The sequence below is a fragment of the Haemaphysalis longicornis genome, unplaced genomic scaffold, assembly GCF_048455015.1.
Source record: "Haemaphysalis longicornis isolate Haplotype H1 unplaced genomic scaffold, Haemaphysalis longicornis Haplotype H1 scaffold_7, whole genome shotgun sequence".
NCBI lineage: Eukaryota > Metazoa > Arthropoda > Arachnida > Ixodida > Ixodidae > Haemaphysalis > Haemaphysalis longicornis.
In genome coordinates, this window is record NW_027526422.1 from 115,039,811 (window position 1) to 115,065,059 (window position 25,249).

The following is a 25,249-nucleotide window of genomic DNA, read 5'->3' on the forward strand; positions in this document are numbered from 1 at the left end:
ACTTTAGGAGCACCATGCAGCAAAATAATTCACTCGGCGAAAAACTTCGTATTTCACCACTAGATCCGAATGGGGGAAGGGGGGAGGGCTTTAGGCTCCGCAAAGCCGGTCAAATAGACCGACACTCTTATAATCCATCGATTTCTTTAGTATAAAACTGAAAATGGGCAAGGAAATGTATGCTTGCTTGTCAGGATGGCGTAATCGGTGGATCTATAGGTATAAGAAATATAGCTAGCGGTTTAAGGCGGTGTCTTTCGCCTCTGGCGCTTCCGGCCGGTTTTTGTGTAGTGATGCAGTGACTTGGGAAGACGAAGCCCGTAACTGTTTTTTTTTCGTATATGTCAGTCTGTCGAACCAAAAAATATAGCTGTTCGGTTATGGTTCTCTTCGGGTGAATTCATTTCATTCCGGTTCAGTTCCGGTTCGACAAAATCTTAACCCGAACCGGTTCGCGTACAGGTTCGAAAGCTTGAACCGGTTCGCGAACCATTTGATTGATTGATTGATTGATTGATTGATTGATTGATTGATTGATTGATTGATTGATTGATTGATTGATTGATTGATTGATTTCAAGGTTTAACGCGTCGATGCAACGCAGGCGCTGAGGCGCGCCGTAGTAGAGGGCTCCGGAATAATTTTGACCTCCTCGGGATCTTTAATGTGCTCCAAAATTTCGTACACACGGGAATTTGTGCTTTTCGCCTCCATCAGGTTCACGAACCGGTTCGGCGAATTAAGTATAAGCCAACTGTGTAAGAATGTTTTGTAATTTAAAGCGATTATAAAAATGAACACAAATCCGGTGTGTTCAAAGTAGTGCTTTTTCTCCACAAATGTTGGGCAATATTTCAGACAACTGTGACATATAAGGCCCAATGTTAAGAAAAACAGAGGAAGTACTGGTTATTTAGCAGCTACTTTTCCGCCCAGCCAATATCTTCTCCTAGGGGCCACTTAAAGCAACCTCCAAGGGTCATGCTATGTGTGGGGTATACTTTTTCTCGTCTCCTTTTTTTTCGCTGAAATCGGAATCTTCTCTCTGGCATCGCATATTACCCTGAAAACATACACATAGAGTTAGACCTGCGCGGCCACAAGTTCAAGGACGTGTTTAAATACCAGCGGTGTACTTTCTTTCATCACTTGTATCTGGAAATAAAATCGTACGGCAGCCACGTAAAATCTATCGATAAATTTGATTGTTTGGCAACCTAGGTGCATTTTAAAGACGATAGTCTTTCTTGGGCTACTTAAACCCAGAAATATTGGTCTGTCTGTATGTCTGTAAGTCTGTCTGTCTGTCTGTCTGTCCGTCTGTAGCCGTGTTTACATGCATGCGACAAGTAATTTTCTTGCGCATCGCATCCATGTAAACGGGGCTAATGCGCTAAGGAAGCGCGTCGCACTAATGCGCCAGACAGGGGTGGATTGAGATGCGTAAGTCGACTTTCGAAGTGCATGTAAACGCGAGCGCATCGCATTAGGAATTATGTCGACAAGAAAAGTAAGCCCTGCAAACACAGCTTTGCATTTAAAAACGCCTAAATCGAGTGTAAGACGCCAGAAAATGCGAGTCGTGAAACAAGAACAACAACCAGCCGTGCCGGAAGCTTTGGAAGCGCCAGAAACGCTGATTTACCTTCGATGTGCGACACCGTATCGCGCCACCATCGCACAAGGATAATGCGGTACATGTAAACGCTAGCGCATCGCATTACTCGTGATGCGCTTGGAAATGTGACGCGCTGTGTCTGTCTGTGACTCGATTCAGCCACCCGGCCAACGCAAAACAATGCCTGCGCAATAGTCTTATATAGTAAGAGCTAAAAATACCCGTCTATGTCCGGTGTAATGCTCATACATGTCAACATTGTTGAAGAAGAACAAGACATTACGCACATATGAGACAACAAATCAATACAGAAGTGATATTTGCAGTGTTCCTTTATAAAAAATCAAACATGCTTGACTTTTGCCAAATTAAATACTTCATCAACTGCAAAAAAAAATAATTCACTCCGCCGTCGCCTGCTGTCGCCCGCGCCACTACAGCTTCTGGCGCCATTTTAAGAAATCAACCGGCAACAGTTACGCAAGGTTCCACTAGATAGGTTTCACGTTCTGCTTGCAACGGACGTAGAGTAGGGAAACGCGGTTCTATAAACGTTGAAGTAGGGCGCCTCGATGAACGCTCGTCTTCACCGTACGGCAGCGTTCTCATCGAGACACCCGGTTTGGAGCAGTGGAACGCGGGAACTCTAAAATGATTTAAGCAAACATTTGGCGTATTTACCTTGGGAGGAGCGCGACACAAGAGAAACAACATGAGAGGTGAGCGGGAAAGCGAAGGGAGACATTTACTTCGCAAAAGCCGATAAGGACTATCGTCTTTTGGCTGCATTTGCAACGAAAGGAGCAAATGCGCGGCCAATTTTTTTTAGCCGTCAACCTCTCGAGGTGTGAGCGAAAATTATTAGTACTAGGCTTCCCAAAGGCGAGCGCTCGTAATGTACTAATGACGAATAGGTTTTAGACGATGCCAGGCCAGGAGCGCACATTCTTACCGTCTGCAACGAGTAACAAAAGAAGATTTCGTGCGTCCGCATTAAGGCCCCATTCAGGTTTCGCTGTGTAATGTCCCTGATTTGTGCCAGGCTACCTCGGAGAATTTCAGTAGTTTCATCGCTGTATTTGTGACTAGTAGCACCGTGTACTTTTATTTTTGCATGCATTGGTGCGGCGAGATGCTCTTCAGCGCAGTTGTTGAGAGATGTACGGAGCGTCGTCGGTGGTCGTTTCCCGCGCTATACGTACGCCTTGCAACGAGCTATTGGAGTTATTTTTCGGCGCCTTATAGATAGTAGCATTTCCTGGAGTAATTTAGTTTTGCTCTGCTTGCAAGAAGTCGCCAAATTGTGTGGTCGAAACCATGTCGCCTTTCGAGGCAGCCGTTCTGAACTCAGACTACCTGACTGCACTTCGCCTGTGTGGGGGGCATGATTTAAGAGTGCGCATTCCAGTGCACAAACATTGGGCGCCTATCTGCTCAGTTCGAAGCGAATATCTGAAAAACTACAGCCTTCAACTGCCTCTGCCACGTAATGCTTGTCTTGTCTCTGCCGTGCACCTCTCATGTTCTTCTCCTTGCGTTCCCTCCTCCCGCGATAAACCCCAAGCCTGTTCGTTAAAGTCAATTCAAGTTTATCGCGCCCGACTCTGGGCGCCATCTACTGGAACCTGCTGTTACCGTTGCACTCGGGAAACTGCCACGTGGATTACGATCGCGCGACCACTTTTTTGAGAGGGGTGTTAAATATTTTTTTCAACGCGTAATCTTTATAATTGGCAACACAAACATCAAGCTCGCAGTCACTTTCAAATGAAAAAAAAAACATTTAAATTACCATTTGCGCTGTAATTTTTGCATAAAATAGGCCGAAGAGGCCTGAAATACGCCATGTACTGAGCCGAACCAACAACCGGTGGACAATACGGGTAAAAGAGCGGATACTAAGAAATGGGTTTAGGAAAAGGTAAGGCCATAAACCACATGACGGGATAAAATAAAGAAATTCGGGGGTAAACTGTGGACTCTAGCAGCGCAGGACCGGAGCAGCTGGGGTTCAAAGGGAAAGGCTATCGTCCTGCAGTAAACCAGAGTAGGCTCACGACGATGCGGCCTCAAGTTTTTTTTTTTTTTTCCTCAACAATGCTGGCCAGAGGAAAGCATGTTTCCACATACAGTAGTTCGGAAACGTTTTGCTGATGTAAACCTCTCGATGAAGAAGTTTTTAATCCTTTGGCCGAACGTTGGAATCTCGTGACTGACAGACAGACAGACAGACAGAGAGACGTGAAATCAAAATGTTCAAGTTTAATTCTCCACAGAAAGATTATCGTGAAAAACGCTTTAAAATCTTTATAGAGCAGTAAGCGTACCTTACTAGGCACTAACAAAGTCCCCACCATTCAGCGCTTGTCATCAATTTACATAATAACAATCGTAGGACCCCTTGAAACTTCTTATGAGATTTGAATATCAAAGCATGAATGCCCAGGCAAAACCTTCTGGCGGTTTGGTTTCACATCGCGTTGTAGATAGGGCGTTGTATCCCTGCTCAGCAAATATTGCGGCTCTCCCACGTGTACCCACTTCTTGGGAATTGCCTTGAAACATTAGATTAAAAGAAAATAGGGGGAATTACGGAAACCTTTTTTTTATTTTTTTGTGCAACAGAAGACGCGACCCGAGGAGATGGCGCTCAAATTGATGGCTACAACTGCGAAGCACTCCTGCTCACATCTGCACACGAACGATCGTCACCCAGAAACCCCCACCCATCCCTCTGCTCCCATTCCATTCACTTCCAGCTGTGTACAAGAGGCACCGTCAGCCATCTGAACACACTCGTGGTAGCATAACTACCGCCCAGACTTTGTGGCTTTGTTGGTATTACGACGCGACTAGTTTACACTTCCCGCCTGAACATGCTGATCCCATGCTAGCGTAAAGGCAGTAAGTACGAATTTTTCTGCATGAGTAAAGCTGCTTTGTTCAACGAATACCCTGGAAATAATTGATGTGACCCTGTATATAGTTCTGTAAATAAGGGGTTTGTTATTAAAAAAATACCACCGCGGTTCAGTGGCTAAGGCGTTGCGCTGCTGAGCACGACGTCGCGGGCTCAATTCCCGGCCTCGGCGGCCGCTTTTCTGGTGGAGGCGACAAGCAAAAACTTCCGCGTGCACGACATTTCGGCTGACGTCAAGATTCCCAGGAGGTCAAAATTAATTCGTAGCCCTCCACTACGGCTCACCTCATCGCCTTACTTGCGTGGGCTTTGTAAACACTACAATCAATCAATCAATCGATCACACTTCTAAACAAAATTTCTTGAATAGTTCAATTGATAAAGATTATAATAATACAGAAGGGTTGCTGGCAACCGTAGCAAATATAGATCGAAGGATTGAATCTTAAGAAAGAGTAGTAATCATAAAATAGGGTGCACCACTTTAGTGGGTGCACCACCAATATGTGGCCTTGTCTAACTAAAAACATGAAAAACTTTACATAGCATACCTTTCTCAAACACTTGCGGTGACGGTACCAGCTTCCCCGAAACTCGTCAGTGTGCCTCCCGGTGTCATCTCTGTATGTAACTTTGGTGTACCTTTCACCTCCAATGCGAGTAAAAGTTACATTACCAGCGTATGGATTCCATCTGCAACATTGAAGACAATTCAACTGTTTATATAAAACGTGGAAGGTATACAAAACATACAAATTAATATCTTATTACACCATAGCAAGTGTTTGTATGAAACTGGTGCGATGGGTGTTCATCACAATGATCAAACATTTAATTAAATAATTGATAACTGCCCATCGTATGGTTGGGAACTCTTTTAAATGTAGATAGGTTTTTGTATTTGGCCAAACAACCACTCCAATTCCCTGCTTTCTCTTGCTCTTGTGTTATAATTGCTAAATAAAAAGCTGTGTGAAGGAAGCGATGACATAAATAAATGGACACTCATTTTCAAGACAATTTCAGTCAATGAGACTGTGAGAGGCCTTGCCGGCAATGCTCTTCGCGGCGTGCTTAGAGAGAAAATTGTGATGGCTACTTCTGCACGTTTTGCATATACTCGATTTTGTTGTACAAAAGATTTTGGACGAAAGGATATTTTTATTACTGCTAAGGGGAACTTACATTAAAGGAGCCATGAAGAGAAAATACAACTTCGTTTAATTTGAAAGAACTAGGATTCAGTATCTCACTCAGCTTCATTACAGCCACAAAAGATGTTTTTTAATGAAAAAAAAAGCAAGAAGTATTTAAAAACTTTCAAATTTTGCGCCACAGTGACGTGCTATCAGCAAGAATGACGTCATACGGGCCAACAATAAAACATAATTTTCAGTGCGTTAACTGCACGTTGGCCTTCAAGTGATGCGGTCAAATGGAACTAGAGGCCCCATTACAGACGTCCAGTCATGTGTCGTCGCGACAGGTGAGTTAGGCGGCCGCCAATCGCACAAACAAGGTTCAGTGACTTCATAGAAAAGTTGCGGGAAATTGGCTAGGGGGTCGCGACTGCTTCAGACGTTTTCTTTAATATCTCCGTTATTTGTTCGAAGATTGCGATGATATTGGTATCATTGTTATCCGGACCAAGCAGACTTTCTAATAAACCCAACTTGTATTTTGTCTTCATGGCTCCTTTAAATATAGCCGAAAACCGTACGATTGGCACGGCTGTCTAGCACGGATTAGCGGCCTAATTAGTGTTGCTTCTCGCATGGGTATTTTGAGTTTCCCTAAATTGGTACAAAAAGGCCCAGCTGCTTGGAGTTTACATACATATACTAGTGTTGATATATTTAGTTGGATGCTTCATCGTTTGGGAAACATGTGTCAGAACTGAATGGCTGAAAAAACGCGAACTGCTCGTCAATATTTTTTGTGTCCCAGTAGTTGTACACCCCATTTTGCTGCAGGTCTCTGAAGTGCGCGCACTTCACTTTAAGGCAAACCAGTTTCTATGTCTCTTACCATATGAATTACAGTTCTTCAGACCTTCTTCAGGCTGCGAAATGCAGCGATTCTTCAAACTCCCCGCGTGCGGCTTTGTGTGTGGCTTATGGAAACTGCCACTGCACATCAGACTTGTCGCTGTTGCGAACGTCGTGAAGTTGGTACCTGTTAACGTGACTGGCAGCTTCAGCCCTTACATCTGTCACTTTGGATCGCTTCGGCATTGTTGTCTGACAATTTGTATATTTTTGTGCCATAAAAAAAACAAGGGGGGATGGCAAAACCATGTTACACCTCGTTCCTTATAACCGCAAAACATTTAATTTTCAAACAGAAGCTTTGTATGCCTCACTGATGGCGATGTAGGTACGCAAAAATGCAAACAATGATCAAGCTCCTCCATAAAAAGAAATGGTTAAGATTGCACTAATTCGCGCAAGGCTTTAAGCATGCCGAAGCTGGGGATTTCTTTCACTGAAGGACACACCATTAGGCATTTCATTAGGTATGAAATTGTTTATGTATACAGCCTCTCAAATTTTTAACAACATCGTGAGAGCGACGACCGACTGGCATGTCAGCTTCTTATCACGTTGGTCAGTAGTGAAATGTGTGGGAGTACGCGTACACGCATAGTGCTATCTGCTGTATAAGTGTCGTCTGATACGCTGTTTCCTTGAGAGTGGTACACCATATGCCACTGTAACTGACTGACTTTGTTCCGCACACTGCTTAGCTGCATTTTGCGGTAGCTAAAGGTCCTTGCAAGATAAGAAAAGCAGGGGGTGTGTTGCCCTGTGAAGAAGAGCGAAGCAGACGACGCTCCCACAACAGATAGTTCTATGCGCATGCACGTATCCTCGCCTATTTCGCCGGTAAACACCGTCATATGGCGCTGACATGCCGATCGGTTGTCGCTCCCGCTATATTATTAAAAATGTGGGAGGCTGTACATGTTTAGCAGTCGTTCTTCACTGTCCTAGCAGCAGTACTCGTCATATCCATCTAGTCGTCGTCTTTCGGGTGCATGACTACCGGCTCCGAATCGTTTTGTCCACAGGTGTTCGTATTTTTCACCCTAACCACATCGTTTGGTAGTGCTCCCTCACGCCGAGATTTTGACCGGTTCTGACCTCTCTGACCAGCAAACGTTGGTGGAGAGAGCGGACGTCGGAAGGCCGGTAGACCCCAAGGTGTCCTGGACGAAGGACGCCTCTCACCGGGCGGGTGAGCGTGACACCAGTACCTTAGTGTTTATAAAACGTTTATTTCTCCTTCTTCACCAGCTTCGAAAACTGGGAGTCTGTAGCTCGAACTGTCTTGTGCCGCCCTCTTGAGGCACTGTTGCACGGGGACGGTTTTCTTGGTAGTTGTTGCGAGCGCCACGTGCAAGCCTCGAACAACGCCGGACGCTCTTCGTGAGGCGCATGCTCACGTGTGTTGTAAACGGCGGGATAACTATGACCCAGTTTTCTCATGATGCCTCCCACCGCAGCCATTCAAGCCAGCAACAGCAGCTTCGCTGTTAAAAAAAGCGCTTCTCGTGGCCGAAGTCCAACCTGATACCGTGGCGTTATGAAACCGGTGCATACCACATTTTTCAATTCGGAAACTTTTTTCTTGCATTTTTTCGCACATAGTACGCGTCACGGATAGATTCTTCGGCTGACGCAAAAGCAAAATAAACATCCAACGTACGCAGTTCTTCTAGTACAGGTAGCCATTCCTGATCGGGCGTCTGCAACTTGTGCACTTGAACGAGCAAACTAATACTTTTTGCGACGTATTTGCTCACAGTGAGGCCTAAAGGCCAGCGTGGGGCACCGCCTGCATCGACCTCCAAATTGCATGCAAGCTGAGATTCACAATGAGGTCATATGGCACACTCTTTTTTTTCTTTTTGTAACCGTGTTAACCACAGATGGTCTGGATGAGAGCTGCGGGAGCATAACGTGATAGTCTAAGTGTTATGAAAACCTTTTCACCTGTTACCGCAGTCCGATAGGCCAGCAAAAGCTGCTCCTTGGACGGAGATCGCCAACCTGCGTCCGCACTACGCAGTAGCTGGAAGCCGAATCAATGCGCCATTCCGACATGGCATTCAATCGAAGCTTCTATACTTCCCTGACGGCGATATGATTAGGCCAAAACCCACTGCAGGAAAGCCACGTTTACACAATGTGTTTTCACAACGGCACATCAATCATATCACGGAAGGAGACAATGGGAGGTGTTTATGCACAAAACACAATACCGTATAGCTCTGGGAGACACATTCGCCTTTAATGGGATCGCTGAGGATGATGAGCCGTCCATCATTACATTTGGGTCACTCAGCATTTCCTTTCAGTTCGTTGTGCGGGCGCGGGCTTTGGACTCTAGCTGAGTTAAAGTTGACTTTGGCTTTGGACTGCGGCAGTTTGATTTTGTACTTTCAGAGAGTGAATTTGGACTGTAATTTGACTTAGCATGCACACTGGAAGCTTCACGTTTTCGTCACCTGTGTATTAAGAAAGGTGCTTTGATTGGTTGGTGTCACTGCACGTAGGAATATCGTATACAGGGTTTTTGTCAGCGCAAACTACTAACATCGTCACAATGCAGGAATGTCCACTTCAACGCAACATCGAAGTGAGAAATGTCTCCTCTTTGCTGTTCAAATTTTCCTTCATTGTAGTTGCCAGTTCCTTAAATATTTCTGATGTGGCTGTTGAAGTTCCACGTAGCAGATTCCACTCATGATCTTGGGGTGCGCACACAACCCAGCCCTCCCTCCTTTACCCACTTCCCTTCCCCTTCCTGAGCGGTGGGAGAACCTGACGACCAGCGCCAGCTTGGATGCACAGCAACTCCTGGTGTCCAGGGCTGAGACAGTAAGGTCGTCCCATGGTCTCCTGGACTGAGGAGCCACTCCCACATCACCAGGGTCACAATAAAGTTTTTCCTCCTCCTCCTCCACTCAGAGTTCTTTGGCAAATTATGTATGGTCAACGGCCGTCTTCACAACGTTTCTTCGCCCCCTTGAAACAACCGAAATCTCTGTACATTAAGAAATATTCTTTCTTGAAAGCCCGGGCAGGGAAGTCGATCCGTGTGATATCCCTGCTACAAAAGGATCAGCGACACTTCGCAAGCAAGCCCATCTGCAAAATTACGCCACCAGCGCAAGCATGATAAAGTGACATTTAGACGGACCCGATGTATTTTCATGTAGGCGGTGGGGACAGAAGTATCGCCGACGAAGTAACACCTGTTTTTAGACTCGGCAGGTTGGCCTAAATAGAACTGCCCTCTTTATACATTTTCTATATATTGTCACTAGTGCCTCGGTCGCTACATTTGCTGCTCTCCAGCTATTTCATGTATGTGGTGTAATGGCGAATTACGCTCCAAGCCTGATAGTCACTTTCCGTTAAGGGTGCTATGCGATACGTGTCCAGAGTGACTGTGTCTATATTCTTAGATCATGCTCGGGCCTTTCGAAGAGCAAAATAAATTACGCCAATCTTCCCGCGAGGGAACCCTGATGTGATGCGACGCATCGGTGGGTTCAATTGATCGTAACATTGCTTGAGTGTTTACGCTGACGCTGGTATTAGATTGTGTCAGCCCACTCGCTGAAGGAACCGCCGCTTCCATCACGTCTTCATCGGCGGAATCAAGTCAAGCACGGAGTCGTCAAGCAAAGTCACGCGGAGTCGAACGAGAGCGAGCGCTGACTGAACCGCCGCAGCGCGCTACCCGCTTTATATTCACTGCGCCTGAAGGAGAGGACACAGCGGAGGAGAGTCGTGCATGCGCGCACTTGCGCACCCGAGCAGACGCGAGCGGAGCGAAGCGCGTGCGCAGCTGTTGTTGTTATGCTAATGCGACAGAGTGAGAGTGTTGCACACAGCTGTCGGAGAGAACAGGGGAGAGTTGCACATGCGCAGGTGGTGTGCGTTGCTCATGCGCGCACTTGCGCGCGCCGGAGAAGTTGTTAATGCAGCATTACGCAGCGAAGCGCGCCCAAACAAGCGCACCAGCTGTGGTATGCTAATGAGCCGGAGTGAGAGCGTTGCACCCAGCTGTGGGAGAAAAGAACGGAGGAGGGATGCGGACGGACGCCGCGACAACGACGCAGAAGGAACATGCCTCAGAGCAAGAGATGCGTCGCATCTAAAAACTAAACGTACCCTCGGTGCCTTGTTTCAGCCAACTGTAGTACAGATGGTATTGAACAACACTAGCATGATTTCTCACTAGAAAGAGTTCTATTACATATAAATATAAAGCTTAAAGACATGCCGCAGATTATAAGCAACCTTCAGTAACTATTTCAAATGAAGCTAACGACGAAAAAAATTGAGGGAAGCTTATAGAGTTATAGACTTCCACCAGCTCTTCGTCATCGACTCAAGGAAGCAGTGGCGCGATCTGCAAGTCGTCTCGAGAAGGATTGGCACACTCGTAGCCATATCTACAATTATCGATAATAGCTTCTACAGAATTCCGCAGCCGCGATGACCTCTCCCAGGCAGGGTGCCTTTTCATCTTTAGCATTATTGCTGGAGTTTGTTTTACATGCGCGGTAGTGCATGACGACTGCGCTGTAGTCGAATGGAATAAATTTTATTGAGCCGGCAAAACTCACGTACGCGTGCCCGCAAGTAGTCGACTGGGCCTATGTCACCGTCGGGGACACCTCTTGGCTTGGTTTCTTCTCCACCACATCCGGGGTATCGGAAGCCTGTCTCGTTGTCGCAAATTGGGCTTGCTGGACGGCCTAGAAGCCTCAGTTCGTAGGATTTCTGTGCTGCTGCTGCTAGCCGCGGAAAGGTTCCTGACATAGCTTCTTCGGTGAGTTCGTGTAAATTCAACAGCATGTGCGTTAGAGTATCCCTTTCCCTTCGACAGACACTGCACTTGCTGTTCGGGAACGCGTCTGAGTGTATTCTGTGTAGAAGTAGCGGCGTTAGGGGGGTTCCGGTCCTCAGTTCTCTGAAGATTACGGTCTGGGCTCTGTCCATCTTCTTGCTGGGTGGAGAGAGAGTCCTGTGAGCCAGGCCATGCGCTTTGGTGATCTCGTGTTTGGTGATTGCATATAGAAAATTCAGCACTGGCTTATCACTTCCAATTAACCTAAAATTCCAATTAAAAGACTTCCAGTTATGGAGAGCCGACAGTATTCGCGGAGCCATTCCTAAATGCTGCGAAGCCAGTTTATTCGCGTTTCTAAAAAATAAGGGACTACAGGCTTTTGACGACCCGCTAGTGTCTACCGACAAATTTCTTCAGGTGAAAGGCCTAATATTTCTGGCTCGGATTTGAGACAAGCCAGATAAGCAGCCTCCATCGGTTCGAACGCTACAGAGTTAAGGATTCGCCTCTCTACTTTTTGAGGACCTAAAAAGACTTTCCTGTGCACTCTCACGGCACATTCGCGAGCAGGTTGCCACAATAATACTGGATTGGGAAGAACAGACCTGGTTTGGTATGGCTGCCAAAAGATAGCCCACAGCACCAAGACCTGCCGATATAGCCCCAGGAAAAGTGTGAGTGCGGTTCGTCCGCAGTTGCGAACCACAGCACAACGAAAAAGGGGCGACGACGCGTATACAGACTAAGCCGAAAAAGCACCACCATGCACGACAATGAATCATTTCTACAAAATCCAGACTATTGTGGGTAAATCCCAAGGCAAAGACCGGTGCGTTGAGCGATAGCGGAACGAATACAGTACTCCTTTGAAGGGGCATTGCACGTGATGAAATTGTCACAGCAATGATGTCACCCTTTATTTCCGTTGACAAAACCATCATGCGGTTACCCAGCGCGATCATACAGAACTCAACACTATAGCCTGGCAAGGTATGAGTTAAAACCTAAAAACCTCATATGCATCTCGATATTGGGGAACTTCCAAGGTGTTCAAAGTGTAGACAGTCAAAATAGACTTACAGGGCGAAAAACCACAAACATGTTCCAGCATCACCTCGAAATACCCAGAAAGAGTAATAGTTCACTGCCCAGAAGCAACCCTGAAGCATAAATATCAGCTGCTATTAAAAAATATACACAGTGGAGGAGCTAAAGGTCACACTCAAAATACACCCATTTTCATGTTAACAACCACTTTGAATGGGTTAGCAGAATATTAGCTGAGATACCAACCCTTGCAAAACTGCTATCGACAAGTGTAAGTTGCATGAAAACGTAATCCCACAGTTAACGAGTTAAAAATTCAGAATAATTGACTTCTTCCTCCTAGGATGCCTATAGAACTCCAGCTCAGGACGAGAAGCTATGAAACTGGTCGTACTGCAATATATACAAACAATATGCGGCATTGGCGCATACAAAAATAGCACGCCACATAGGGATAGGTAAAACTAGCAGTAGAGTCGCTGAAGAGTTGTTATGGGCCGGTTTTCAAAGCTATTCTCAGCAATACGTAATGCTGTTTTGGGGCTGCTAACGCTGATTTCATTTCGCACGCAAGTTTGAGGCAGAACAGGCAGCGCCGTGGGCGGGTGCGACGTAATCACTAAATTTTGGTAAAGTATGGTCTCTTCTTTCATTAATAGAGAGGGATTTTGCCCACGGGGCAACGGCGAATTATCCTTAATAAGTTTAGTGGCTTCTGCAACTTGCTCTTATTTATACGGCAGTGTTTTGTGAAAGATTCGCGGGGAATATCGCTTTCAGACATTTTACCGGATGTATTGAGACCCCGGATGGGATGCGAAATACATAGCTTAAAATTTGTGCCTGAATACTTGGTATAAAATGCTGGTGACCGTGTAACGACACCATGTTAGTTAGGTATAAGTTTGTATCCGCGTTCTATGAAATTTCATTACAAGTACTGTATCGGGTGAAAAAAATAAAACAAGAAATGCTAGACAATCCACCCAAATACGTTTTTATTTTGATTCCCCGCAGCTACTATTAGTAATAGCAAAGTCCTTCAATGCCTTTCCGGTCATAAAACTTCGCCATCACATTATGGGAGAGCTTCGTTTGCGTCCGCGCCGCGGCGCTGGTGTTGATCGGAGTGGAGACAGGTGCGTGGTCAGAGCACGTTTGGCAGAGAACGGACCATGGAGTAAGATAAAACAGACGCTCGCCACCTTATCAACAGTGCGCTTTCGCTTTACGTGTCGCGGCCGTTCAAATGGCGAAAACATTTGCTGCGAACGGGCATGCTGCTACAGCGTTCCTGCCTGCTGGTCTGGCTTCAGAGCAGCGGTGGCCGCTCGATGCCCTCCGATCTGCGGTGGCGCCACTCGCGGTAGGCTTTGTCCCCGTACGAAACTTGGCCGGGCGTTTCATGACCAAAAAAGCATTGAAGGACTCTGGTAATAGCTTGACAGTGAATTCGCACAAAAAAGGAAAGCTTGAAGTCACCACACACTCTTGGATGCAGTAAGCCCAACTACGAAACGAATATTCTAATTACGGAAAAAAAACGTCACACTTCGATGCTGTTTCATTCTGGAATTCCTTACTACCAACTGTCAAATACGCTACGCACTTGTCTCCTTTTAAAGGATCTGTTAAAAAGTTCCTTTTAATGTAGCGATCTTCACCACACAAGCGTGTTGCTCTGTTTTTTGCCTCCTGTTATTATCATAAGTACTAATATGATTTGCATAGTTCCAATTTTTTCCCAGCGCTTGCCAAACTGTGTTTACTGTATGGTTACCCCCCCCCCTTTTTTTTTCTTGGTTCCTTTCCTTTCGTTTTTGTTGTCTTGCTGTTTTTTTTCTTTTGCTGTCAATTACCCAACTGTTGGCTGTTTTTTTTCGGTGTTCTTGCTTTGTATCATTTTTTATCGTTCATCCCGGCAGATGAACTTTCTTTATTTGTTTGTCTAGCTGACATTCACTGAACCCCTGTAGCCTTGCAACGTTTTTTTGTATATGTTATTGGCGTTTTCTTTATCAATATTTAGTCGTTTTGCATAAATTACATTTACGAGTGTTTTATTTTTTGCATTCACCTATTCTGCTACTCTGCTTATTGACTGCATTCGTTGCATTTACTTATCGAGGGTCCCGTCGCAGTCCCTGGACATTGGGACCCTTATCTGCAAAACATAAGCCCCGGTATTCTTGTGTTGAAATAATAAATTTCCTTTCATTTGATTTGAAACAATAATCATGCACCAACTAGCTATCATAAGAAAATATACAAATAAATATTTATTTCTCGTAGTTGTCACGTCATGGATTACGGGAAGGGGTCTTGACGAGCCTACAGAGACGGACGCAGGAAAGCCATTGACGGGTTCACCAAACCACATATTTATTACACACTTGGAAAAAACCCTAAACAACCCCCCCCCCCCATCAGAAATTTCACACAACCGATAAACACTCAAAGCCCTAATTAAAAAAATTTCACCATCTTCCCGTAGGCGAACCCTTAAAAGTATGCGAAGCAGCCATGGGGTCGATTCAAGTTCCCATTAGTTTTCAGTTCGATCGCAGCGTTGCTTGAGGAGAATGAGGGGGGCGCAGTGCGCGCACGCGCATCATTTATACCTCGGAGCTTCAGTGGCGCCCCCAGCGGAGTATGTAGCGGCTACTGTTACGTCTCTAACCCTAAGCTGGTTCGCACTATAGCGCGCGGAGCCGCAGGTGTTGCCATTCGTTGCGCAATCCCGGAGAGAAGAGGAGCTTCAGAGAAGAGATTAGGAATGCTGGAGAGGACAGGAGCGTCGGAGAGCAGAGGAGGAATGCCTCGCATACTACTCAGGATTCCCCTACGGGAAGATGACGATGGTGGTTGAACGCGAAGCTGTCTCGTGATAGATTCTTTGGTTGGCTAATCCCTAGGGGCATCCTGCCACAATCATCATTAGTGGTGCATGGTCAGGCATGCGCAGTGGGGGTGTGGACGCCCCACAACGGCGCCCACACAACGGCGGAGAGAACAGGCTCGACCATAGGCTGCCCCACATATAAAATCACAAAATATCATTCAAATCAAAACCCAGAAGTCTCTACAATAAAGTTTAAAGAATTAGTTCATATACACTCATTACTTTGACTCCTATTTGATGTCTTTCCCACTACAACTCCTTAGTTGTGTCCTACAACTACGTCCATATTGTGAGCACAGGAGTCATCGTTCTCTCGTAACTGCTAGTCGAGTGGCCAATCCCACCTAGCAACTCATCATCAGTGTGGCGCACGCGAGCACCACACCATCTTCTTCATCTTTCATCCTCGCGCCTTCTGGACCATCGCTTTTCGCAACGGCCTCTCGGCGAGGTTGCGTCGTCATTAAACGCGTCCTTCGAGTCGCCCGTGTCCGAGTCTTGCAATATTACAATAGCCTACCGCGGTCGTCAGGGCTGACGTGTCGCACCCGTTGCGTGGCCGCGACTCGGTGGTAGCCGTTCTCGTCTCGCTTCGGAGCCCGCGTTCGTTGCGCGCGGTCGCTCCTTGGACGGCGTGGGCTTCGCTCGCCCCGACATGTTTTCTCGGTGGCTGATCACCAGTAGCCGCTGCCGCACGAAATCCAGGTAGGTCTCGGCACGAACGTAACCCTTCAGGACCGTCGAATCGAAGGCCGACGGAACGGGCACGTTGGCCGCAGGTTCCCGACCACCGCCGCTTGGGCCACGAAGACACCGGTTCGTGGTGCGCCTAGGATGCCGCAGCTCATGCGAAGTCGGCCCGCTCTCGCCGAGGCTGGGTAGGCATAGTCTATGGCCTGGCCGCGTCCCCATGGCTCGTTCCTCACGTACTTCTTCCACCTCCTGGTTTTGTGCTTCCCCTTCTCATTGTGCGCACGGATTTTAGCCCCTCTGGGCTTGATCGCGGCTCATTCTAATTGGCTCTTTTCCTTTCCGTGTCCATATGTTATCACGCATCTTTCCTCCTACGTGGCGTTCTCTGATTGGCTGAACAGTGCGCTACCATATTTGGCCACGACGACTCGGTGTTTAGACGCGGCCTTCGTCCATTGGTGCGTTCCTGGCGCGCACTTCAAATTTCCGTGTCTTTGTTCTTGATTTTCTTTTCTCTCTCGGGAGGGGTTTTGGGGCTTCCCCTCCCTGTGGGTGCTATCGACACATGACATTAGTGACGAGACAATGTTACCAAAATTACCAGATACTAATTATACGAACTGAAACAGTTGTATTTGTTACTTATCTCCATTGAGCTTCCAACCAAAAAAGACGGTCACATTTCTTCGGCCAAACTAATGCATCGTCACCCTAGGCACAAAACCCTTTTGCTTGCACTGGCATTGCGAAAAACTTAAAAGATAGATCTTCCACTAATCCATATATATATAACTTATTTCTAGGGCCCTTGGTTGCGGCAGAAGTGGCTAGAAGCCATAATTCATTCGTGGTATAAAATTGAGCGGTCTTTCAAAGGAATCTTTCGTGTCCGATGAGGCAATTATGGGCAGTTTCAGCAGACTCCTGGTTTGGGGGAGTCAACAGATGATTGTAAAAATTAAAAGCGCTGCGCTAATACGAGGTACGGAGACTGAAGTACTCTGTTTTCCTTTGCGTTTTGTACCTTCTCTTTTTGCACCGCTTTTAAACATTTGCTGTCGTAGAAACGTGACTTGAAGGGAAGCTGTGTAGGTAAAAAAGGTACCAGCCTTCAGTAAACGGATTGGGAAATTCCCTTTTCTGTGTCACAAACACTTTCCTAAGCACAATTCCCATCACGCCGAATAGTTTGTAGCTAGGCAAGTACGCCGCCTTCGAGCTACACGATTGGTGCCCGATAGCTTTTGCAAATAAAAAAATTAGTAATTTCTCCATCCGTAATAAATACAACATGGCCCAATACAATTAACTGGTTATTCACTCATTTCTAGAACGTTTTTGCACATAACAAACTTGCCACTCACCTATAACATCCAGCTAGACCAGCCAGAAGGATTAAAACTCCCAAAATTAGCAAACGCATGCTTACGGCTCCGGGTTGTATTCGATGCGAAAGGCCTTGGTGATCCCAGTTGACGTGAAAAATCTTTTGCATAGACCAGTTGGTTTTGTGAGTTATACATGAGAATTATCCAGCCATATGTCCCAAAACTTTTTTGAATAGCAAGTTTCATATACCACAATTTCTGTAAATAGCGGCTAGCACAATAAAATCGCCAGACAAAGAATGAATACAAAGATATAAGAACAAAGCACTCGCCAATAATACCGACGGAAACAACAGTAAGAAACCCACATTTAGGTTGCGTAGAGCAACGTGGCAGTCCCTATTCGTACGATAAATTTTTCGCGAACGGTGCATACTGTTGCAGCCAAATCACGTTAGGTACATTTAAAGTAGCCATCGTAGGGGTAAGAGGAAACTTGTATACGGGGATCTCTATTAAAAGGATAAAGAACACAGCACACACTTCGCCCTTCCAGATGCTCGTTTAGAGTAAACCGTTTAGGACTATGGTCCATGTTCGAAGGAGCCATTCTTTTGTATCACAGCCAAAGGTGTGATGCATGTATTGTGCAGCCGATCCCGGGGTCGAACAAAGCGCTTGCGAACAAATCTCCGCAACATTTGTAACCACATTTTTGAATATCAGGTTATCATCAATCTGATTACGTTCTCATTTCCCAGAAGCCGGCGTCTTTTTTATAGCACACAAACGATTGCTGACGGTTCACACACACGGTTCTGCGTCCTCCTTGAAGGTCTCCTGGAAAGCTGAGTTTTCGCCTGCGCTTGATTGTTCAAAGCCTGGTTGTTGCCTTTTGTAGGGGGCCCTGGAGGGAAACTTTCTTAGGTATCCTTACCCCCTTAGCCACGCGCACTTTAAAAGGCTCCATCCGCGTATTCACTATCCACATCCCTAGGGGGTCGAACGTTCTTAGATCATGTTTGACAGCAGAAACCTACCCTAAAGCAGACAAAATACATCCGAAGTAAAATAAAAAGAGGCACTAGTAACCTCAGGAGGACAAAACAACCGCACAATACAATGCTAAAACATCCCGAAGCTAGCCTTTTCTCAGCAAGCCGCAGACAGTTGAAACGCACTTAAAGGGTACAAAAACCTAACTTAAAAAAGTTGTGTCCAACTCACCCCCCTCGTGTATGCTTACGTGAATGTTCAAAACGACTCAAGAAAGGTAGCCGAAGCCGACATGACAGGGACCTAATGACTGAAAAATAGAACACCAGAGCTGGAACTGACCTCAAGGAATCAAACACATTGAAATGTCTGTTTATAATGCAGAGATGTTTAATAAATTTACATCAGGCGTGGTACAAAGTATATATGGAGTAAAAAACTATGAAAAAATTGGCTCCCGATTGGGATACTCCCTAAAGCAATATTTGGGCGCAGCTGTTTCGCTGTTTTGTCTGTGTTGAGGCAAAGAGTTTCAGACGGATATTTTTGTATGGTTACAGAAGACGTTTTTGCAGTTGCTGACGAAGCACATGCCCCGGTTGCTTCGCTCATTGTTCAGCACTCACTCGGGGTTTAGGCATCGGCGTTGCTGGTCCTCCGCTATGGCAGCAAGTTTAGCTGCAGCGGCTGACGAAGCGCACGACCGGTTGCCTCACTCGCAGTTCAGCTCTCACTGCTGATGGCTGCAGTGTGCTGATGCAGCACTCAATCACGGGTTCCCTCGATGGCAGCTGTGGTGAGCCTCAGCGGCGGCGGCGCAACGTGCGTCTTAGGAGGGAACGTGAACTGCGTCCCATACGAACCCGCATCGCAATCAAGCGCATGCACCTCTCAGGTTATTACCAAGCTTCGCGCCGTCCAGTGCTGCCTCGTGGTGGCACACCATAGTACCCCTACCCTCCCCCATCACGCACATTTTGAGAGCTCTAGCTGGGGCCGCCACTGCGAAGTGCTCTCCCCTCCCAATTTCGCTACACACTCCTGGTCTGCTTTCTTTCACTCGTCCTTCTTCCCTTCGTTTCCCTCGTCAGACTTCCCATCGCTCGGCCGGTCACGACGATGCCGACGCGGCTAAGTTCAGGGACGGGCGCCAAAGAGCTGCGCCCTAAAAATACTGCGCTTGAGGGATTAAAACCTCGTTCGTTCAAATGCTGGCCAGAAACGGATCCTCTACATCACAAGTCCATCAGGGACTTGTGGGTTGGAACAGGGCGTAATAAACACGTAGATATGTGTTCAAACATGCCCATAGACGGCGTTGCGCATCATAGGCCTTCACGGGATATGTAATGTATCCACATTCACGCTCCTTCCCTTCCCTTCCTATGTATTCACACCACTTCCATTTATGAAAATAGGGAATGCTTGAGTCGCGAATGTCCACTGCGGCGTAAGATCCACTGCGATGGAAGGTCAAATGGAGCTTGAATACTCATCGAGATTAAAGATCCACTGAGACGAAGGGTCTAACAATAGCACCAGTTTAGTGTGCTCAATCGTATAAAGCGGATAACGATGGGTTTCAACCAGTTGTGTAGAATTTGGCCTCATCAGATGTAGCTGACCGTTTTGACAATTGCGTGAGTCTTATGCATACAGGACTCAGTTTTGACTCTATGTAACCTGTTGCACGTGAGCGTGTTGTCTCGCGATGTTCAGGTCAATTTCAGCGATATCGTTTGCGGCTGTAACAAACAATATAGCTTCGTTTTCAGTACCGCAGTCCATGACGGCCTGATTGTTGGTTTCCTCACACAAAGCGTGGTCGCATCCCAAAATACACGTCATTATTGGCGTTACGAAATTACATTTCGTATATTACCCACATGCTGCAAAAACGCGCTTCCTGTACTTACCATTTGATTTATAATCAACCTATGATCCATCCTTTCGAGTTGGCCGGCGTAGTACTAAAACGGGTTTCAACTTAACCTTGACGGGAATAAACGTGTAGACAAAAGCAGCTCGAAGGTATCGGAACACATATTTGAATCGGTGCAGCATCGGCGACCAACCCTGTAGTTGAATTTCGCCTCTGCCTCTTCTAGGTGACCGTACCAGACGAAATAGTGAGGTTCTTTTGGGGCCCCGGCCGAGATGACGCTCTCGGCTCGCCCTGATGACCGACGTCCGGCGCTTGAACATGGTGAGGGATGAGAACTGCCTTTCTTGCTGGATATTAGGTTTATTTACATTATTTACAATACTCCAAGTATTTACAGCGCGTCAGAATGCCGGTTACTTTAACACTCTGCCCGCAGCAGCCTGTTCGGCCAAGATCTATACTGCTAGATCCCTCTCGACCGACCCGGGACCAAACCCAACACTCCGGTTTTGATACCAAAAACCCCGCCTCCAAGAAGGGGGCGTACAAGAAAGAGAGAAAAACCTTTCAAACAAATAATAGAAACCATTGATTGGCGACAGGAACCAGCCAATCACACATGTGTCCCCACCTGTGGTCACGTGACCAAACCCGCTCTCATATAAACTTATAGTGCGTTTCCAACGCATGCTATTACACCCGACAAGCAAATACAGGACGCCTGCGTCCTAAACTGGACACACCATTACGTTAAGCGGGTGGTATCGGACCAAATGCCAAGCCGACGGCTTCGAGCGGCTAACCTCTTCCCGCGTCCTCGCCTTGGCGCCTTGTCTGCGCGCGCGCCGGGACAAAGAGGGAGTCGTTGCTAATCCCCTCCCAGACTAAAGCGGCGCCGCCGCCCGTCTGAAGAGACCACGGGAAGGGACGCTGCCATCCCAGGCGACCATCATCGAGGCGAACGACCCGTCGACGAAGAGAGCCGGGCGCCGGCTTCGCAAATTCTCAAAAACTTACACCGCGCGCCTCTTCGACACTAAGAGACACACCGTCATTCAGCTTCCTGTCAGCTTTTCATGCCAAATGACCCAGCCACCTCCGACGCGACAGAGGTACTCAGGCTAAGCACTCCCGTACTTTGACACACAAAAGGACGGGAACAACACATGCTCTCCGCGGCTCCGAACCGCTTCCGTGCGGCTACATGAAAGGGACACAGGATCGTAGCTACCAGCGTAGGCGACGCCAATACATGAGCCACCGGCATCCTTCATTAATTACATGCGGAGCCTGAACTTGACACCTCCGCACTAAGAATGTTGTCCGTACAATAGCTGTACGTACAACATTAACTCTCCTGCACGTTATGTCTTACTGCAGAGCCAGAACTAAAAAAAACACACTCAAGCCGTTACGCAAGTACAATACAACGCGAGTACAATACAACATACAATACAAAACAACAATCCAAAATTACCCCGGCACACACCAACCTAACCAGCACAACGCGCCGGCCAACTGCCCCACAAACGGATACAACACGACATGCCTAGTGCCCTGGCCTGACCGTGCTCCCGCACAACAGTACACTCCACACATCCGAACACTGGCCATTACATGTGACATCTCCCATTTACAAAGAACGACATGGTCCCACAACTTCCCAGACCCGCAAAATAAAAGCACTTTTTTTTCAATTGGCGAACATGACCGACCATGCAAAGTGTCTTTTAAGTCACAATCTCAGGCAGGACCCCATACTGTACATTCCTTGGTTTGCCGTGAAATTCCACCACGCAGCAAGGCAGAAGTTCGCTTTAGAAAAGGGGGGGGGGGCGCCACTGGTTCCTCCCACCCCACTCTACCCATTTTCAGTCTCAAGTCTCGATTGGGCATCAGCACACTTATTGAGTGACCCCTTTATATGCGAGAACTATAGGTCATACTTTTGTAGTGCCAGGGCTCAGCGAGTGAGGCGAGCACTAGATGACGTTGACTGCGTCAAATAAGTTAATGGGTTGTGGTCAGTCACCACCTTGACCTTAGAGCCAAAGAGCCAAAGAGCCAGGTGTCAAGACGCCCTAGTGCCCATACCACCGCAAACGCCTCTCGTTCTATCGCTGACCATTTCGCCTGCTGTGGTGTGAGCTTCTTTCTGAGAAAGGCAATTGTTCTTTCCTGCCCGTCGGTTTCCTGTGCTAAGCAGGCACCCGCACCCCTTTCCGACGCATCGGTTGTCAAAACAAAGCCCTTGTCGAGGTGGGGCGCGCTAAGTGTTGGCAGGTCACTGAGGATGCCCCTCACTCTGTCGAAGGCCTGACAGGCCTCCGCGCTCCACGGTAGTATGTTCGGTACACGCCACCTCTGAATAGGCCGGAACGTAGTCTCTGTAGTAATTGAAAAGTCCTAGAGCACTGCGGAGCTCCTTTTTGGTCACCGGCGTCTTCAGGCCGGCTATCGCATTTACTCTTTCAGGGTCCGGTGAGTGCTTGCCCGAACCGTCAACATGGCCGAGGTATTTTACGCTCGGCTGGGCGAACTTACACATATCCGGATTAACGGTCAGTCCAACTGACTCAATGGTCGTTAGCACCGCCTCAAAATGCTTCATATGCGCCTCCCATGTCTCCGAGTACGCTGCCACGTCGTCGATGTACGCGGAGGCATAGCCTTTGTGGGGCCACCGGACTTCATTCATTATCCTCTGAAAGGTGGCAGCCGAGTTACGCAACCCGTAGGGCATGACCCGCCACGCGTACAACCCACTAGTGGTAGCGAAAGCTGTGTACTTCTGTGATGCTGGTTCGACGGCTATGTGCCAGTAGCCTCACGTCATGTCCAGCAGAGTGATATATTTTGCCTTAGCTACATCATACAGCAGCTCTGTCATGTTCCCCATGGGAAAGCTGTCTGCCTCAGTGACGGCGTTTAGTTGGTGGTAATCGATACACATTCGTATCGTACCGTCACTCTTTGACACACAGACGACACGTTGAGCAGCGCTACTTTCTATTGGGTATATCAGCCCCCACTGTCTAAGCTCTTGGACCTGGCGTTCGACCTCTCCTCTCAGTGTTATTGGCACTCGATACGGGTAGGCCTTACAGGGCTTCGCTCCTTCGACGAGAACAATTTTGTGTTCTCCGACATTACATTTCCCGGGCTTCCCCGAGAATGTGGCTTCGTGGCATCGCACTAGGCGAGTGAGCTCTCGCGACTGCCTGGCCGTCAAATGAGAATTTTCCTGCAGCAGAACTGATACGCTACGCTCAGCATTTCTGCTTTCTGGGGTGGTCTCGAATTCTCCGAACTCCTTGTCCGACTCGAACACTACCCCAACGTTTTTCGCGCGGAGGTAGTACCTCCTCAGTCGGTTCGCATGCACCCACTTTTCTGTGTCGTTAGGGAATTGCACAATTTAGCTGTTTGGCCTTATCCTCTGCTAAATCATAGCAGGCCCTAACCACCTCGGCTGCATTTTCCCCACTTGTCCTGTTTCTAGGACTAAAACTTCCTCCCCCACTTCGAAGTCTTTAGGAGGTGCCCTTAGGTTGTACTTTTCGGCGTACGATTGTTGCATCTGTTCCGCCCTTAGGTCGACTACTCGCACCGCTTCTCCCATCCGCTCACGCAACTCTGCCAGATAGTTGACCGCGGATTTGTTGAGCCCTGTCGGTGGCTCCCATGCCACCGTCCAAGCCTTTTAAAGTATGTTTAACGGTTCCTGTGGAACACGCCCGTACGTAAGCACAAACGGTGACACCCCCGCGATCTCGTGAGACAAATCCCGGTAAGCCCAAAGGATACACGGTATAAAGCGAAACCAGTCACGTTCGTGGTCGTACATTACGTGCCTAAGCATGGCCTTAAAAGTTCCATTCCAACACTCCACGAGTCCGTTGCTCTGAGGGTGCTCCGGCGTGGAAAAACGCACTTGTACTCCGAGTCACTCCGATAGCTCCTACGTCAATCCCTCCGCGAAGTTCGAACCCTGATCACAACATACCAACTCGGGAATGCCAAAACGCGAGAAAATGTCGAGCAGTGCTTGACAGGTTGCCTTGGCTGTCAGAGCCCGAAGTGGCATAACCTCCGGCCACCGAGTACACAAGTCGATCACGCATCTATCTATGTCCCTATCTATGTCCCTATCACGTACGTATCTATGTCCCTGGGACGAGGCCGGCTCAAGGGGTCCAATGCAATCTAGGTAAATTACCTGGAACTTGGCAAGTATGGCATGACTGACAGTGCTTTCTAACATCCCCCGCCAGGGTTGGCCAAAAGAAGGCACTGCGAACGTGCTCTTCCGTCTTTTTCTCGGAGAAGTGCCCGCCGATCAGCGCGTCGTGCGCGAGCGTGAGCACTTCCTTACGGCGTGCCTCCGGGTGTAGACGAGTGTAGACGAAAATTTGTATTCACCAGCGCAGTACCATATTCATACACTGAGCTGCCGTAATCTAGAGATACCATTGTTTCAAAGCAGATTGTTGTATATATCATTTATTTAATATGCGATTTAATGCACCTACGCTGCAGAGGCGATCAGGCGTGCCGTAGTGGAGAGCTCCGGATTACTTTTGACTACATGGGCATATTTCACGTGCGCAGAAATCTCGAACAAATGGGCGTTTTTTATTTTCGCTTCCATCGGATAAGCGGCCGCCGCGACCTTCAATAGAACCCACATCCTTGGGTTCAGCCCAAGAGTGCTTTAGCCACTGAGCCAGCGAAACGGGTGATTGTTACACAAATGTGTTTCTGATATCAACGTTTGGAATGACAGCAATGTCATTACACTATTCTGAGCTCCCCACCGAAGGGTCGCACCAACATTTGACTTTATTTCATTTACGGACAATCATTGAACTGCTTGCTGAGAATAGATCTTATGAAGAGTTCCGTGAACATTGCACACGCCAAGAAAAAAAAACAAGTTGAAACAAGTTGAAACAAGAAGAAGCGGAGTGGGTCAGGGAACAAGCGCGTG

General features: G+C 47.5%; 1 long non-coding RNA gene across 2 annotated transcripts in view; it reads right to left on the bottom strand.

The window, feature by feature from the left end:
• Positions 1 to 17,966, bottom strand: part of LOC144144909 (uncharacterized) — a 41,886-nt gene extending 23,920 nt beyond the window's left edge. The window contains exons 1-2 of one of the 2 annotated variants that reach the window (XR_013317373.1): positions 17,415 to 17,966; positions 5,090 to 5,231 (exon numbers count right to left, since the gene is read on the bottom strand). This is a non-coding gene — a long non-coding RNA (uncharacterized LOC144144909). The remainder of the gene's footprint in view (positions 1 to 5,089; positions 5,232 to 17,414) is intronic. The other variant, XR_013317374.1, reaches the window with a different exon arrangement.
• Positions 17,967 to 25,249: the final 7,283 nt, after the last annotated feature.